The sequence below is a fragment of the Zootoca vivipara genome, chromosome 6, assembly GCF_965207765.1.
Source record: "Zootoca vivipara chromosome 6, rZooViv2.hap1.1, whole genome shotgun sequence".
NCBI lineage: Eukaryota > Metazoa > Chordata > Lepidosauria > Squamata > Lacertidae > Zootoca > Zootoca vivipara.
The window spans coordinates 93,642,909-93,658,617 of NC_142589.1; the positions used below are offsets into that span (position 1 = coordinate 93,642,909).

Consider the following 15,709-nt stretch of genomic DNA (forward strand, 5'->3'; position numbering starts at 1 on the left):
ATGGAGCTGGGAGACAGCCACCCTGGACACAGAAGTGACCTGCGCCTCCATGGACAGCTGTGAGTCCAAAATGACTGTGGCCCTTGGGGTCCAGGCGCTGTCCACTAGCATTCTGGGATGGATCACATCTCCAAGGCCTTTTCCCAAAAAGACACCGGTCCAAAGAAGTTCTCCCGTTTTTCCCTCCAGGAGAAAATCTCTCTCTCTCTCTCTCTCTCTCTCTCTCTCTCTCTCTCTCTCTCTCTCTCTCTCTCTTCTCTCTCTCTCTCTCTCTCTCTCTCTCTCTCTCTCTCTCTCTCTCTCTCTCTCTCTCTCTGTGCAATCTTTTCCCTGAAAAGGGATGAGCCATCCAGCCCCTTCTCTCTAGGTCCCTCCCTTTTTCCTACCCACTTCTCAAAAAAAAAAAAAGCAGCTAGCCTTGCTTTTTCTCAGAAGCAGCAGAGAGACGAAGTGGAGCTGCCTCCTCGCTGCCTCCTCAGGGTTAGCACCCAACTTCTGAGAACTTGGCCTGAAAAGGGTATGTAGCCCAAGTAATTGTTCTAAGGGTGATGGTGATGTTTTTTATAGCCTTGTTTCTGCAGCTGCTGGTGGTTCTTTTGCAAACCTGATGGGTTGTTTGTTTTTTGTTTTTAAGCAAAGGCTTGTTGGAGCACATCCTCCAGCCGGAAAAAGAAGCGGTTTTATTTCAAGGCACAAGAAGGGGAAGCGAGGCTCCAGGAGAGATAAAGAAAGAGGGTGAGGGAGAGATGAGGAGAAGGAGGAACTGGAGAGGAGAGAAAGATGGGCATTGGAGAGGAAAGGGGATGGGGGGAGAAGAGAAGAGAAGAGAAGAGAAGAGAAGAGAAGAGAAGAGAAGAGAAGAGAAGAGAAGAGGGAGGGAAGAGTATTGAAGAAAGTGGGAGGGTGAGGGAAGGAAAAAAAGAAAAGGAAGGAAGGAAGGAAGGAAGGAAGAAAGGAAGGACGGGAGAGATGGGCATTGAAGAGGAAAGGGGATGGGGGGAGAAGAGAAGAGAAGAGGGAGGGAAGGGTATTGAAGAAAGTGGGAGGGTGAGGGAAGGAAGAAAAGAAAAGGAAGGAAGGAGGGAGAGGGAGAGGGAGAGGGAGGGAGGGAGGGAGGGAGATGGGCATTGAAGAGGAAAGGGGGAGGGAAGGAAGGAAGGAAGGAAGGAAGGAAGGAAGGAAGGAAGGAAGGAAGGAAGGAAGGAAGGAAGGAAGGAAAGGGAAGGCGTGTTCTCACCGAGAAGCCCTCATTTTGCCTACTTAGGGTCTGACAGTTGCTATGGGCAAGGGAGAGAGGCACTCTGCACGCGATCAGAGGCACAAAGTGCTTCAAATGCTCTTGTAGAGAGGCAGGACAAAGGTGTAAGATGAAAGAATGGAGAACTGAACACCCTCTCCTGTCATTCAAGATACATCCTTTCGATTGGGGGGGGGGGCATTTGATGTGTGTTCCCACTCACTTTGATCCCTGTTTACTCAAAATTAAACATCCAAGTTTGTGTCTCTTGCTGCCTCCTGCGGGAGCAAGGCCCTCACTTTACCTATCCTTAAAATGGGTGTATATACTGTATATATATGTATATAATTTATCATTTTCAGTTTTAAAACAATCATATAAATCATTGAATTTAATACATTCAACTTCCCTCCCCTCCTCCTTCTTGTATGGTTCATTTCATTTTCCTTTTTGCATATTCTAATTAATCCTTTGTATTCCCCCTTTCCTGATTCTAGTTATACAGTAACCGCTCGGTTACTTCTAATCCTGCTAACGTCTAAAAGTTGTTTGCAATAATTTTTCAAACATGCTACGAATCCCCCCTCCCCCCGGTTCTTTTTCTTTTAAGAATTATTTATTCCTGATCTGGTTTATCTATCTTTTCTTTTATCCATCCTGAATCTCCCAAGATTGGGTTTCCTTGAATGCCGGCACCGAGTTCTGGTATGACACTGAGAGTTGTCAGTCCAGAACATTGCCATTATGGGTAGTAATGATTGACAGCTGCTTGACTCCCACTCATTTGTCTGATCTGCTTTCTAATCTCGAACGAGAACGCTATCAATGCTTGCGAGTCACGATGGCTGTATATTGCCTTCAGGCTCTGATACAGCATGCTTGTAAAAAAAACAAAAAACCATTATTATACTGAACTCTCTTTGTTTTCGTTTTTCCCCCAGTTTCAATTTCATTTATTTAAATAGATCAAATACAATGCTTTGGTGGTGTTTCCTGCTTGGCAGGGGGTTGGACTGGATGGCCCTTGTGGTCTCTTCATAGAATCCTAGAGTTGGAAGAGACCACAAGGGCCATCCAGTCCAACCCCCTGCCGAGCAGAAAACACAATGAAAGCATTTTTGACATATGCCTGTCAAGCTTCTGCTTAAAGACCTCCAAAGGAGACTCCACCACACTCCTTGGTAGCAAATTCCACTGCCGAACAGCTCTTACTGTCAGGAAGTTCTTCCTAATGTTTAGGTGGAATCTTCTTTCTTGAAGTTTGATTCCATTGCTCCGTGTCCACTTCTCTGGAGCAGCAGAAAGCAACCTTTCTTCCTCCCTCTATATGACATCCTTTCATATATTTGAACATGGCTATCATATCGCCCCTTAACCTTCTCTTTTCCAGGCTAAACATGCCCAGCTCCCTTAGCCGTTCCTCATAAGGCATCGTTTCCAGGCCTTTGACCATTTTGGTTGCCCTCTTCTGGACACGTTCCAGCTTGTCAGTATCCTTCTTCCAACTCTATGATTCTACACACACAAAAAAAGAGGGAGAGATACATTTCATCAAAGGGGAATTGACTTCTTCCCCCTTTTCTGCAGCAAGCTATATTGTTAACACTTATCACTGCTGCACCCCTAATTTTAATCTTCTTCTATATCATTATTTTATACTCCCTGCAGTGGCTTAGCGTGGGTTGCTGGTGCCCCGGGGAAGGGCAAGTGTTGAGCCACTCTGGTGGACTGGGCGGCTGGGGTGGGGGCGCACGGCCGGGGGCACACATGGAGCCCATTGGGAGGGTGAACGGAGCCCGCCTCCAACAGACACCCCCCCGCCGGCTGACTCCACACACCGGCCCGCTAGACAGGGTTCGAATCCCTGCACTCTGCTGTGAAGCTCATGGCAATGTGTGACCTGGGGGGGGGCCAGGCGCTGCGTCTTCCGGCCTAGCCTGCCCCGCAGGGTCGTTGTGGGGACTCAACAAGGAAGGAGAGAACCTTGAACTCTTTGCGTTTGAATAAACACAATCAGGGCCGTATTTAGGTTTGATGGGGCCCTAAGCTACTGAAGGTAACGGGGCACTTTCTGTGTCCAGCTGTCCTTTGTCAACAATAAATTGTCGCTGTTTTTTGTGTTGAATCTATGCTATATGGTAATTTATGGACCTCATAAGTATCTCAAGCCATTTGCACATGCAGAATGTATATATAGAAAGGAGCAAACCAGTGATATTTTAGGGAACTGGCTAGCAGGCGGGGCCCATGACTTACATCACAGTAGCCTGCACAACACAAAACACTGTTGCTGTAGGTAGGTTTTGGTTTATTTGGTTTTTATCTTATATTTTGGAAATATTTTTTCCCTTAAAAAATTTTTGGGGCCCCCAAGAGAGTGGGGCCCTAAGCTATAGCTTGTCAATCGGGCACTGAACACAATCGATAAATAAATGCAAGAGATCAATAAACAAACGGATAAATGCGAGAAGCAAGCAAGTGAATCTAAGCTTTCCATTCCCTGCATCCTCAGATCTCTGCTCTCTTTCAGGATTCGAAACGCGCTTTTCCTCCTCCCTCCTCCTCCTCTTTCCTTCCTTTCACCTCTGCAATATGGACAGTAAAAAAACCCAAAAAAACCCCTATTCCCCCGTTGCGCCGAAAGAAATGTTCCTTGTGTGTCAGTTCAGCTTTCCAGTCTCCAAATATTTGGACGCTCCTTTCAGCCGTCACTTAGCCTGGAACTAAACATTTCGATTCTTTTTGGCAGCAATAAATCTTCCTCCCCTCTTCAAGTGCTTAGGCTGAGCGTTCTTGAGAGGGTGCCATACAGTTCTGAAAGATGCGTGGTACATGTGGGTTCAGAAGCAGCCAGGGAATAAATAAAAAAGCCCAGTCAATTCCCAGGGTCTGGGTGCAGAGGAAGGACGGCAGAATCTGTCCCTAGTTTCTCGCGCGTCCACAAAGAACGCCATGAACCGAGATTACTGAATCAATCACTGTCTTATTTTCAAAACATGCCATGGCCAACTACGAGAGAAAACACCAACAATCTAGCAAACGGCATCAGTCCTGGGAGATTGCATGAAACTGAAAATAAAAAGCTAGGATGGTTGCGATGATGAAATCCTAGCGCTCCTCTGAGCCAATATTATTTATTGCTCCGACATGAAGCCTCTCCGTGCCGGCCTCTGCGGAGCATGCGAGGTCCAGCACATACGGGGAGGGATTTCGGTTGGTCACCGAGATTTCATGATGCAGCAAAGTTATCTCCCCAAACAGGGGTGGAGGGCGAGACTTGATGGAATTCATGGCGAAACATGAGATAAGAAGATTCCTGCTGGATTGGGCCAGTGCGTAACTTCCAACATTTATCCGATTAAAATAGGCACGTCCTATTCCATCAAGATACATAGAGAGTAAGATACATAAGATACATAGACAGTATCTTAAAAAGCAGAGACATCACCTTGCCTACAAAGGTCTGTATAGTTAAAGCTATGGTTTTCCCAGTAGTGATGTATGTTTAATGTTTGATTATTTTATTTCATTTTTCTGTTGTAAGCCGCCCAGAGTGGCTGGGGAAACCCAGCCAGATGGGCAGGGTATAAATAATAAATTATTATTATTATTATTATTATTATTATTATTATTATTATTATTATTGAAGTGAGAGCTGGACCATAAAGAATTGATGCTTTTGAATTATGGTGCTGGAGGAGACTCTTGAGAGTCCCATGGACTGCAAGAAGATCAAACCTCTCCATTCTGAAGGAAATCAGCCCTGAGCGCTCACTGGAAGGACAGATCCTGAAGCTGAGGCTCCAAGACTTTGGCCACCTCATGAGAAGAGAAGACTCCCTGGAAAAGACCCTGATGTTGGGAAAGATGGAGGGCACTAGGAGAAGGGGACGACAGAGGACGAGATGGTTGGACAGTGTTCTTGAAGCTACGAACATGAGCTTGACCAAACTGCGGGAGGCAGTGGAAGACAGGAGGGCCTGGCGTGCTCTGGTCCATGGGGTCACGAAGAGTCGGACACGACTAAACGACTAAACAACAACAACATTCCATCATCATCATCATACAGTGGTACCTCGGTTTTTGAACGTCTCGGAAGTCGAACATTTCGCCGAAAACCTGGAAGTAAATGCTTCCGTTTTCAAACAGAAGTTGAACGGCTTTCTGCTGCGTGTACCTGTTATTTCCCCCTCAGTTTTCTGCAGGCTGTCCTTTGCGCCTCGGTTTCGGAAGTCGAAGGGTCTTCCAGAATGGATTATGTTCAAATACCGAGGAATCCACTGTATAATTATAATACTGTTATCATTTATACCCTGTGCATCTGACTGGGTTGCCCCAGCCACTCTGGGAGGCTTCCAACCTATATAAAAACATAATGAAACATTAAACATTAAAAAAAAAAACCTTTCCTATACAGGGCTGCCTTCGGATGTCTTCTAAAGGTTACTTATCTCCTTGGCTCAGGGGGGGGGGGTCACATAATTCCGTACCCTCCAACATTTCTCTAATGAAAATAGGGACATCTTAAGGAAAAGCTCCCTGGAAGGACAGATCATGAAGCTGAGGCTCCAATACTTTGGCCACCTCATGAGAAGAGAAGAATCCTTGGAAAAGACCCTGATGTTGGGAAAGATTGAGGGCACTAGGAGAAGGGGACGACAGAGGACGAGATAGTTGGACAGTGTTCTCGAAGCTACCAACATGGGTCTGACCAAACTGCGGGAGGCGGTGCAGGACAGGAGTGCCTGGCGTGCTATGGTCCATGGGGTCACGAAGAGTCGGACACGACTAAACGACTAAACAACAACAAAGGAAAAGCGGGACATTTTGGGATCAAAACAGAAACCGGGGCGGCTTCTGTAAATCTGGGACTGTCCCGGGAAACACTGGGAGGGTCTTCCAATTTCCCATCTTGTCGAGCATCCTGTTGTTGTTTTTGTTTAAATTTGCATACCACTCTTCAGCCAAAAGTCACAGGGTGGTTCGCAACATAAAATTACAAGCAGAAGGCAAAAGCAAACCAAGAACCCACAAACACATTTATAAGGCCATTGAATGCTAAGCAACCCAAGGCCTGGTTGTTAGAGGAACATTTTTGCCTGGCGCCTAAAGATATGTGAGGAAGGTGCCAGGAGAACCTCTCTAGGGAGAACATCGTGCAAACAGGGAGCCACTTCAAAAAAGGCCCCGTTCTCTTGTTGCCGCCTCACACAGAGGAGGGACATGAAGGAAGGACTCAGAAGTTCATATGGGAAGAGGCGGTCTTTGAGGTATTGCGGTCCTGAGCCGTTTAAGGCTTTATAGGTCTAAACCAGCTATTTGAATTGGGTCCCGGAAACTAATCGGCAGCCAGGGCAGCCAAGCCAGGATCGGTGCAATAGGCTCAAGCCGCCTTGCGCTGGTGAGCAACCTGTCTGCCGAATTCTGCAGCGGCTGAAGTTTCCGAACCGTCTTCAGAGGCAGCCCTATGTTTGTTGTTGTTGTTTAGTCGTGTCCGACTCTTTGTGACCCCATGGACCATAGCATGCCAGGCACTCCTGTCTTGCACTGTCTCCCGCAGTTTGGTCAAACTCATGTTCGTAGCTTCGAGAACACTGTCCAACCATCTCATCCTCTGTCATCCCCTTCTCCTGGTGCCCTCAATCTTTCCCAACATCAGGGTCTTTTCCAGGGAGTCTTCTCTTCTCATGAGGTGGCCAAAGTCTTGGAGCCTCAGCTTCACGATCTGTCCTTCCAGTGAGCACTCAGGGCTGATTTCCTTCAGAATGGATAGGTTTGATCTTATTGCAGTCCATGGGACTCTCAAGAGTCTCCTCCAGCACCATAATTCAAAAGCATCCATTCTTCGGCGATCAGCCTTCTTTATGGTCCCTATGTTTAACACATTGCAATAATCTCATCATAAATAGGTACCCCTGCAGCGGGAAGGTAAATGGCGTTTCCATGAGCTCTGGTTTCTGTCACGGTGTCCCATTGCGCCAGAAGCGGTTTAGTCCTGCTGGCCAAATGACCCGGAAAGCGGTTTGCGGACAAACGCCGTCTCCCTCGGCCTAAAAGCAAGATGAGCGCCGCAAACCCATAGTTGCCTTTGACTGGGCTTAACCGTCCAGGGGTCCTTTACCTTTTTACCTTTTACCTTTACCTTACTGAGGAAGAAAGGTGAAGGGAAGGAGGCAGATCACAGGGTGCATATCACAAAGGGTGCATATCACAAAGGGTACTGAGGCTGCTCTCAGTGTGGGTCAGGAAGAAGTCCCCAAATCCCCGCAGCGTCTGTGGGCACCATGCTTTGCAGTGTGCCAGAGTTATCTCTCCTTCCCAGAGCTTTTCCCTTGTATGGCTTGGTAAACGGAGACCCACACGCTATCATCCTCTTGCTGCTCGCTGACATTCTTTTCTAATGACCCAGGGGTCGTGACCCGAGTTGTTCCCAGGATCTGGGAAAGGGGCGACGAGGAGCCGTCATCCTCTTCCACCCGGTGCACAAACCGTTTCTGGAATCTGCGATGCGCCAAGACGGGCCAGTGTTTTACGGGACGTCGGTAGGGGATTTAGATGAAATGCCACGGGTGGGGTTTTTTCTCTGCCAAAGGCCGTCAGTTAGGACTGCGCCATGGAGCCTCCATATACAGGAGCAGTCTTGCTGCAAATTAGCAGCAGTGTGCATTCATGCCCAGGGAGGGGGGGTGCGTTTGAATTTAAACGTTTTGGAACCATTAGACTGGCCACTAGATGGGCTTTGGGTCTGATTCCGTGAAGTAAGTGTGTGTGTGTGTGTGTGTGTGTGTGTGTGTGTGTGTGTGTATGTGTATGAATGACAGGGTAAGTCTGTCTTCATGATATATAAGGTACCTACATTCTGCATGGATTGGTTGCATGGCAACATGTGCTAATGGCTTTAGTAAGTAAAGTACAGGTGAAACTCAGAAAATTAGAATATCGTCAAAAAGTGCATTTATTTCAGTAATGCAATTTAAAAGGTGAAACCAATATATGAGATAGATGCGTGGCATGCAAAGCAATATATGCCAAGCCTTTATTTGTTGTAATTGTAATCATTTGTCGTTAGGCAGGTCAATTATAAATGGAATGCAATGAATGAAATGTAATAGCGGTGTTTATTTTTGTATTATTGTAACTATTTGCTTTATTGGGGGACCCAGGTGGCGCTGTGGTTAAACCACTGAGCCTAGGGTTTGCTGATCAGAAGGTCGGCGGTTCGAATCCCTGTGACGGGGTGAGCTCCTGTTGCTTGGTCCCAGCTCCTGCCAACCTAGCAGTTCGAAAGCACGTCAAAGTGCAAGTAGATAAATAGGAACCGCTATAGCGGAAGGTAAACGGCGTTTCCATGTGCTGCTCTGGTTTGCCAGAAGCGTCTTTGTCATGCTGGCCGCATGACCTGGAAGCTATACGCCGGCTCCCTCGGCCAATAATGCGAGATGAGCGCGCAGCCCCAGAGTAAAGTAATAAATTTTCTTTATTACTGTGGAATTTCCAAAAGAAAGCATTTGTAAAAAAGAAAAGAAAAAGAAAAATAGTAAGTTGCATTACTGAAATAAATGCACTTTTCAACGATATTCTAATTTTCCGAGTTTCACCAGTAAAGTAAAGTAAAGTAAAGTAAAGTAAAGTAAAGTAAAGTAAAGTGAAGTGAAGTAAAGTAAGGGACCCCTGGAAGGTTAAGTCCAGCCAAAGGCGGCTATGGGGTTGCAGCGCTCATCTCGCTTTCAGGCAAGGGAGCTGGTCACGTGGCCAGCAGGACTAAACCGCTTCTGGCGCAACGGGACACCATGTTGGAAAGCAGAGCGCACGAAAACACTGTTTACCGTCCTGCGGGAGCGGTACCTATTTATCTACTTGCACTTTGACGTTTTCAGACTGCTAGGTTGGCAGGAGCTGGGACAGAGCAACGGGAGCTCATCCCGTCGCTGCGGGGATTTGAACGGCCGACCTACCTTCCGATCGGCAAGCCCAAAAGGCTCAGTGGTTTAGACCACAGCGCCACACCTGTGCTGTAACAACAGCAGCTAGGGTTCTATATGTGCAGAAATGGAAATTCCAGCAAAAGAAGAATGGATAAGTCAGCTACAGGGCTGTGCAGAACTGGCAAAATTAGCAGCAAAATTAAGAGAATCTAATTTGGACCCTGAGTGGCGCTGTGGGTTAAACCACAGAGTCTAGGGCTTGCTGATCAGAAGGTTGGCGGTTCGAATCCCTGCAATGGGGTGAGCTCCCGTTGCTCAGTCCCAGCTCCTGCCCACCTAGCAGCTCGAAAGCACCTCAAAGTGCAAGTAGATAAATAGGGACCGCTCCGGCGGGAAGGTAAACGGTGTTTCCGTGCGCTGCTCTGGTTCACCAGAAGCAGCTTTGTCATGCTGGCCACATGACCCGGAAGCTGTCTGCGGACAAACGCCGGATCCCTCGGCCAATAACACGAGATGAGCGCCGCAACCCCTGAGTCGGACACGAATGGACCTGATGGTCAGGGGCCCCTTTACCTTAATTTGGACCCTGCAGGTCATCCAGTCCAACCCCCTGCAATGCAGGAATCTGCAATGCTAAAGCATCAATGACAGATGTCCGTCCGACCTCTGCTTAAAATCCTCCAAGGAAGGAGAGTCCACAATTTGCGATTATCCTCTCTCAATAGGATGCCCAACCAACCAAGTGTCCATAAATAAAGGAGTGGAGCTGCCAAACTAATATTAAGGCCGTGAAGACGATGTGCAGAAAGGAAGGCAGCAGCTATTGACACTGAGGAGGGTGGAAGGGCGAAATTCGCAGCCCGTTTTTTGCCTCTTTGCTTCACAAGGTCCGTTCCCAGGCTGGCTTGCCTGTGTTGGCATTGCAAGGCAAAACAAAACAGCAAATTCCTTCCCTCCAGCGAATCCCATCCGAGGATCTCTGAGCTGAGGGGTTTATTTTTAATTTCTGCTAATGGCAGGGAGTTGTGGATGGAAAAGGAGGAAAGTTGGAAGCAGTTTTTGCTTGGGGGGGGGAACCTTCAGAGGACTCACAGAGAGCCAAGGGGACATTCCTTTGGCATGAGTACCTGGGGGTGTTGGGATGCAGATAAATCGATAACTCCACCCTGCCTTCCTAGCAAGACAATCAAGGGGGAGACAGAAAGCTCGAGACAAAAATGGAGCGATGAACGAAGAAGTCAAAGCAAAACCCGGGAATTAACGGGGTTTCAGCTAGCAGGCACCAGCCATCAATTCCCATTAAAGGCAGCAATACCCATTCAGCGCCTTTTGCGGAAATATCGGCAGCTGTTAGCCCAGTGACCCCATCCCCTCCAACATTTCTCCGATAGAAACAGGGATGTCCTATTCCGTAATGACAATAATTTGACTATTAGGAGACAGAGAGGGAGATAGGATAGTCATCTCCAAATCAAATATCTCAAGGGCTGTCCCATGGAGGATGGAGCAAGCTTGTTTTCTCCTGCTCTGGAAGGTAGGACTCGAACCCGTGGCTCCAAGCTCCAAGAAAGGAGACTCCAATAAAATGTCAAGAAAACATTTCTGACAATAAGAGCTGTTCGACAGTGGGATGGAAGGTGACGGAATCTCCTTCCTTGGTGGTTTTTAAGCAGGACTTTGATAGCCGTCTGTCCTGGATGCTTTAGCTGAGATTCCTGCATTGTGGGGGGGTTGGACTAGATGAGCCCTGGGGGTCCCTTTCATCTCTACTGTTCTCCGATTCTATGATTTATACCCCATCCATCCAACTGGGTCGTCCCAGCCACTCTGGGTTGCTTCCAACATACTTCAAAACAATAAAAACTTAAAACATTTTTAATAAAAAAACTTCCCTATAAAGGACTGCTTTCAGATGGCTCAGGGGTTTCATAACTCCATCCCCTCCAATATTTATCTGATGAAAATAGGGACGTCCTTTTCCATCCCCTCCAACATTTCTCCCATGAAAATAGAGACGTCCTATTCCATCCCCTCCAACATTTCTCCCATGAAAATAGGGACGTCCTATTCCATCCCCTCCAACATTTCTCCTGTGAAAATAGGGATGTCCCAAGGAAAAGTGGGGCATTCCGGGTCCCGGGATCAAATAAGAAACTGGAATGGCTCCTGTAAATCGTGGACTGTCCCTGGAAAGTAGGGTTCCCTTTTACAAGACGACACCACAGGGTGGAGAATGTTTTGCATCTCGAGTTGGGGTTTTGAGAACCGTAGAAAGAGAGCCTGTCCAGGAGCAGGCTTGGGTGGGGTTTCCTGGGAAGTTGGCAACCTGGCCAGCTTCTGAGTTCTCCTGGCTGCCGGAGGATGTCTGTCTGCCTTTTCAGTTGAGCTCTGTAGACCTTCCCCAAGGCATGTTCCTACAAGCCCCCAAAACAGGAATTTAAGTAGTGTCCTCAGCCCTCGCCTCCTCTGTCTCTTCCGGGCTTCAATATCCACCGACTCCAAATGCTACTTTTTGGCTGGGTGAGGGATGCCTTGGCGCGGTCATAAATTGCCCAGGACAGAATCTTCTGCATAAATCGATTCTTGCGTACAGCAATTGGGTATGTTTTTAAGGTGGGATGCAATGGCTGCCTTCAGATATCTGGAAGGAGGCAGGGCAAATTTATTTCTTCTCTCTTTTCTCCCCAGGGTGGTGGTGGTGGTGGAAGGAGATCAGGCCCATTCATCTGAATGGGTCTACTCTAAGTAGGACGCGGTGCACAGGGGGAAGGGCAGCAGTACAGTGGCGGAGGTGCTGGGTTCGATTCCTGTCACCTCCAGGTAAGGCTTGGGTCTGAACCCTCGTACAGCTGTTGCCAGTCAGTGCTGCCAACACTGAGATTGATGTACCAGCTGTCTGGCATAGTGCAAAGCTTGGTTCCTATTTTAAAACTTACCTTTTGGGCGGGGGCATGAGGACTAGAAACTTACGCCATCCTACATTGTTTTGGATTGGCCGTGGAAATGTTGACTACGCGCTTTGCAATGGAAGGGGATGTGTAGGGCTGTCAAAATGGGCCTTCTTTAACCTGTCCCTCCCCAAAAAGGTTGCTGAATTCTGACCCCCCATCTTCATCCTTAAAGTGGAATGACGCAGGGTCTGAAAACTGAATGACTTGAATCCAGTGGTTTCTAGCCCATGTGCAGAATGCAGGAGGTATTTAGGTAAAGGTAAAGGGGCCCCTGACCATTAGGTCCAGTCACGGATGACTCTGGGGTTGCGGTGCTCATCTCGCTTTACCGGCCGAGGGAGCTGGCGTACAGCTTCCGGGTCATGTGGCCAGCATGACTAAGCCGCTTCTGGCGAAACAGAGCAGCGCATGGAAACGCCGTTTACCTTCCCGCTGGAGTGGTACCTATTTCTCTACTTGCACTTTGAGGTGCTTTTGAACTGCTAGGTTGCCAGGAGCAGGGACCGAGCAATGGGAGCTCACCCTGTTGCGGGGATTCGAACCGCCGACCTTCTGATCGTCAAGCCCTAGGCTCAGTGGTTTAGACCACAGCGCCACCCGCATCCCAGGATGCAGTATAAAACAGCCCGACCGGGAAAATCAGAGCTCAAGAAGACAATAAATTTAACAAAGAATGAGGAAGTTTTAGACGTTGCCTTAAAAAAAACACTGTAAACAATAAAAAGCATTGGCAGGGTTTTTAAAAAGTGCTTGCAATGTAGTGAGAACTATGGAAAGAACTGAGTTTTAAGAAAATTTGGAGAATATTATACGATGCAGCTGGAAAAGACTATCTAGGGAAACCATGCAGGGAAGTTCTGGGATTGAGAGAATCCTGTGTGTAGAATGATTATGATTTATGTGTGATGATCATTGATAAAAGTAATAAAAAAAAATGGAACAGTATGAAACATCCATGGGTTCCCTGAGACTTGTAGTTTGTTAATTTCCCCGTCCGAGCTGCCATTTTATTTATTTTCAACATCTCCTGCCTTCCCTCCAAGCAACTCGAAGTGGCAAGCATAATTCTCCTCCTCCCCATTTTAATCCCCACAACAACCTTGTGAGGCAGGTTAGGCAGAGCTACCGGCTAGAGGGCACCCAGTGAGCTCGAGTTGGGGGGGGATTCGAACTCGGGTCTCTTCCCAGGTCCTGGCCCGAGACTCTAACCACTGTACCGCGCTGCCTCTCGGAGTTCTCCTCAAAGAGGGATGGTGTTCTTCAACCGCCCTGGGTCATTCCAGCCCCCCCCCCCCATGGGTGTTAAGAAACCTCTGTGGGGTTTCTGGCATTCCTAGCCTTTCCCAGATGTGACATTTTTTTTCTGAGGAAAAAGGCAAGGTCCTCTTTTCCAGACCGTTTTCGGTTGCGGCGTCCCAGGAGGGCCGCCAGCGATGGGGATTGATGGGGTGTGCGTTGGTCCTCCCCCTCGAGCATCTCACCAGGCCAAATTCCAGCCCCCTCCGTGACTTATTAGCTGCTGTCTTAGCCTCTGGGAGACTTGTGCGATCATCTCCCTGTCTCTTGGCCCGTGGCCTCATTCCAGCTCTCCAGACCAAGTCCTCCCTTGCAAGGAAGACGCTAGGAAGGGCTTTGAGTCATTTCAAAATGATTTCAGAATTTCAATTTGCAAATGTGCTTGCTTCCCTTCCCTTCCCTTCCCTTCCCTCCTTCCCTTTCCTCTTCAATGCCCATCTCTCTCTCCTTCATTCTTTCCTTCCTTCTTTCCTTCCTTCCTTTCCTCCCCCATCCCGTTTTCTCTCCAGTGCCCACCTCTCACTCTCCTTCCTTCCTTCCTTCCTTCCTTCCTTCCTTCCTTCCTTCCTTCCTTCCTTCCCCTTTCCTCTTCATTGTCCATCTGTCTGTCTGTCTGTCTGTCTGTCTGTCTGTCTGTCTGTCTGTCTGTCTTTTCTTCCTTCCTTCCCTCCCCCATCCCTTCCTCCTCTTCAATGCCCATCTCTCTCTCTCTCTCTCTCTCTCTCTCTCTCTCTCTCTCTCTCTCTCTCTCCTTCCTTCCTTCCTTCCTTCCTTCCTTCCTTCCTTCCTTCCTTCCTTCCTTCCTTCCTTCCCTCCCTCCCTCCCTCCCTCCCTCCCTCCCTCCCTCCCCACTCCCTTTCCTCTTCAATGCCCATCTCTCCCCTTTCTTTCTTTCTTTCTTTCTTTCTTTCTTTCTTTCTTTCTTTCTTTCTTTCTTTCTTTCTTTCTTTTTACCAACTTCTCAGACTGGGAATTGCCTTCTAGTAAGACGGACCAACTAACTCACAGTGTTTATCAATACAGGTATAATTCACCCTTAAACTACAAGTGATATTCCAATACTACTAATGGTTTTAACTGTTTACAATGGTCTTTAAGATAAGTTACAAATTTTCCCCATTCCTCATAAAAAATGTGGTCTTCCTGATTTCTGATTCTTCCATTTTTGCCATTTTGCCATAATTCATCCACTTGATCTGCCATTCTTCTCGGCTTGGGACTTTATCTTCTTTCCATCTCTGGACCAATAACATCCTCGCAACCGTGGTCACATACATAAATAGTATTTAATGCTCCCTTGGGATTTTGGCACCTAAAATTCCTAAAAAGAAAAATTCAGGGTGTTTTTTTAAAAAAAGCAATGGTTATTTTAAGCATTTTTTTCAACTCATTATATATCATTTCCCAAAATCCTTTTACCACCTTACAATTCCACCACATACGATAGAGCAATACAGTGGTACCTTGGTTTATGAACACAATTGGTTCCGGAAGTCTGTTCATAAACTGAAGCGTTCATAAACTGAAGCGAACGTTCCCATTGAAAGTAATGGAAAGTGGATTAATCCGTTCCAGACGGGTCCGCGGAGTGCTCAACCTGAAGCGTACTTAACCCGAAGCATGGGTGTAATTGGTTCCGGAAGTCTGTTCATAAACTGAAGCGTTCATAAACTGAAGCGAACTTTCCCATTGAAAGTAATGGAAAGTGAATTAATCCGTTCCAGATGGGTCCGCGGCATTCGTAAACCGAAAATTCGTAAACCGAGGTGTTCATAAACCGAGGTTCCACTGTATTGTTGTTTGGTCGATGTTCGCCTTCCTGGCGCCTCTCAGGCTCACAGCAGATCTCTATTTTATTTGTGAAAATATTGCTGTTTTTTTTTTAAAAAAGTATCAAAGAAGTTTCACAATCACGGTATGCAGTGCTTTTTTCTCTGCAGGGGGACGCATACTCCTAAACGTTTTGTGAATCTTTGTACTTTTGTCCATTTACTGTATTTATTTTCCCCAATTTGAACTATAAAATGGCGGTTTTCTTGAGTCAAAATGAGAGTACCCCCTAAACATTTTTTAAGGGAAAAAAAAGCACTGACGGTACGTAAAAAAACATGCCGTTGAAACCGTAAGGAAGTTAAAAACCAAAGGCTTAGAAAAGAATTAACAGACTTTTCTCTCCGGCTTCATTGAAAACCCTTGATGAGATGTTCAACAAACCAAAGTGGATTCCTCAAATACCATTAGACGCCACTTAGAGGCCCCAGGGATCTGCGGCCACAATTTGTAATGGCTTTTAAGGCCTG

At 47.2% G+C, this 15,709-nt stretch overlaps 1 protein-coding gene across 2 annotated transcripts in view; it reads left to right on the top strand.

The window, feature by feature from the left end:
• Positions 1-402: 402 nt before the first annotated feature.
• The window catches only part of TBXA2R (thromboxane A2 receptor), a 32,611-nt gene continuing 17,304 nt past the window's right edge, over positions 403-15,709 (top strand). Inside the window, exon 1 of one of the 2 annotated variants that reach the window (XM_060275312.2) lies at positions 403-517. The gene's annotated coding sequence lies outside the window, so the exon portion shown is untranslated. Of the gene's footprint in view, positions 518-11,850; positions 11,983-15,709 lie in introns of those variants that run through there. The other variant, XM_088673075.1, reaches the window with a different exon arrangement.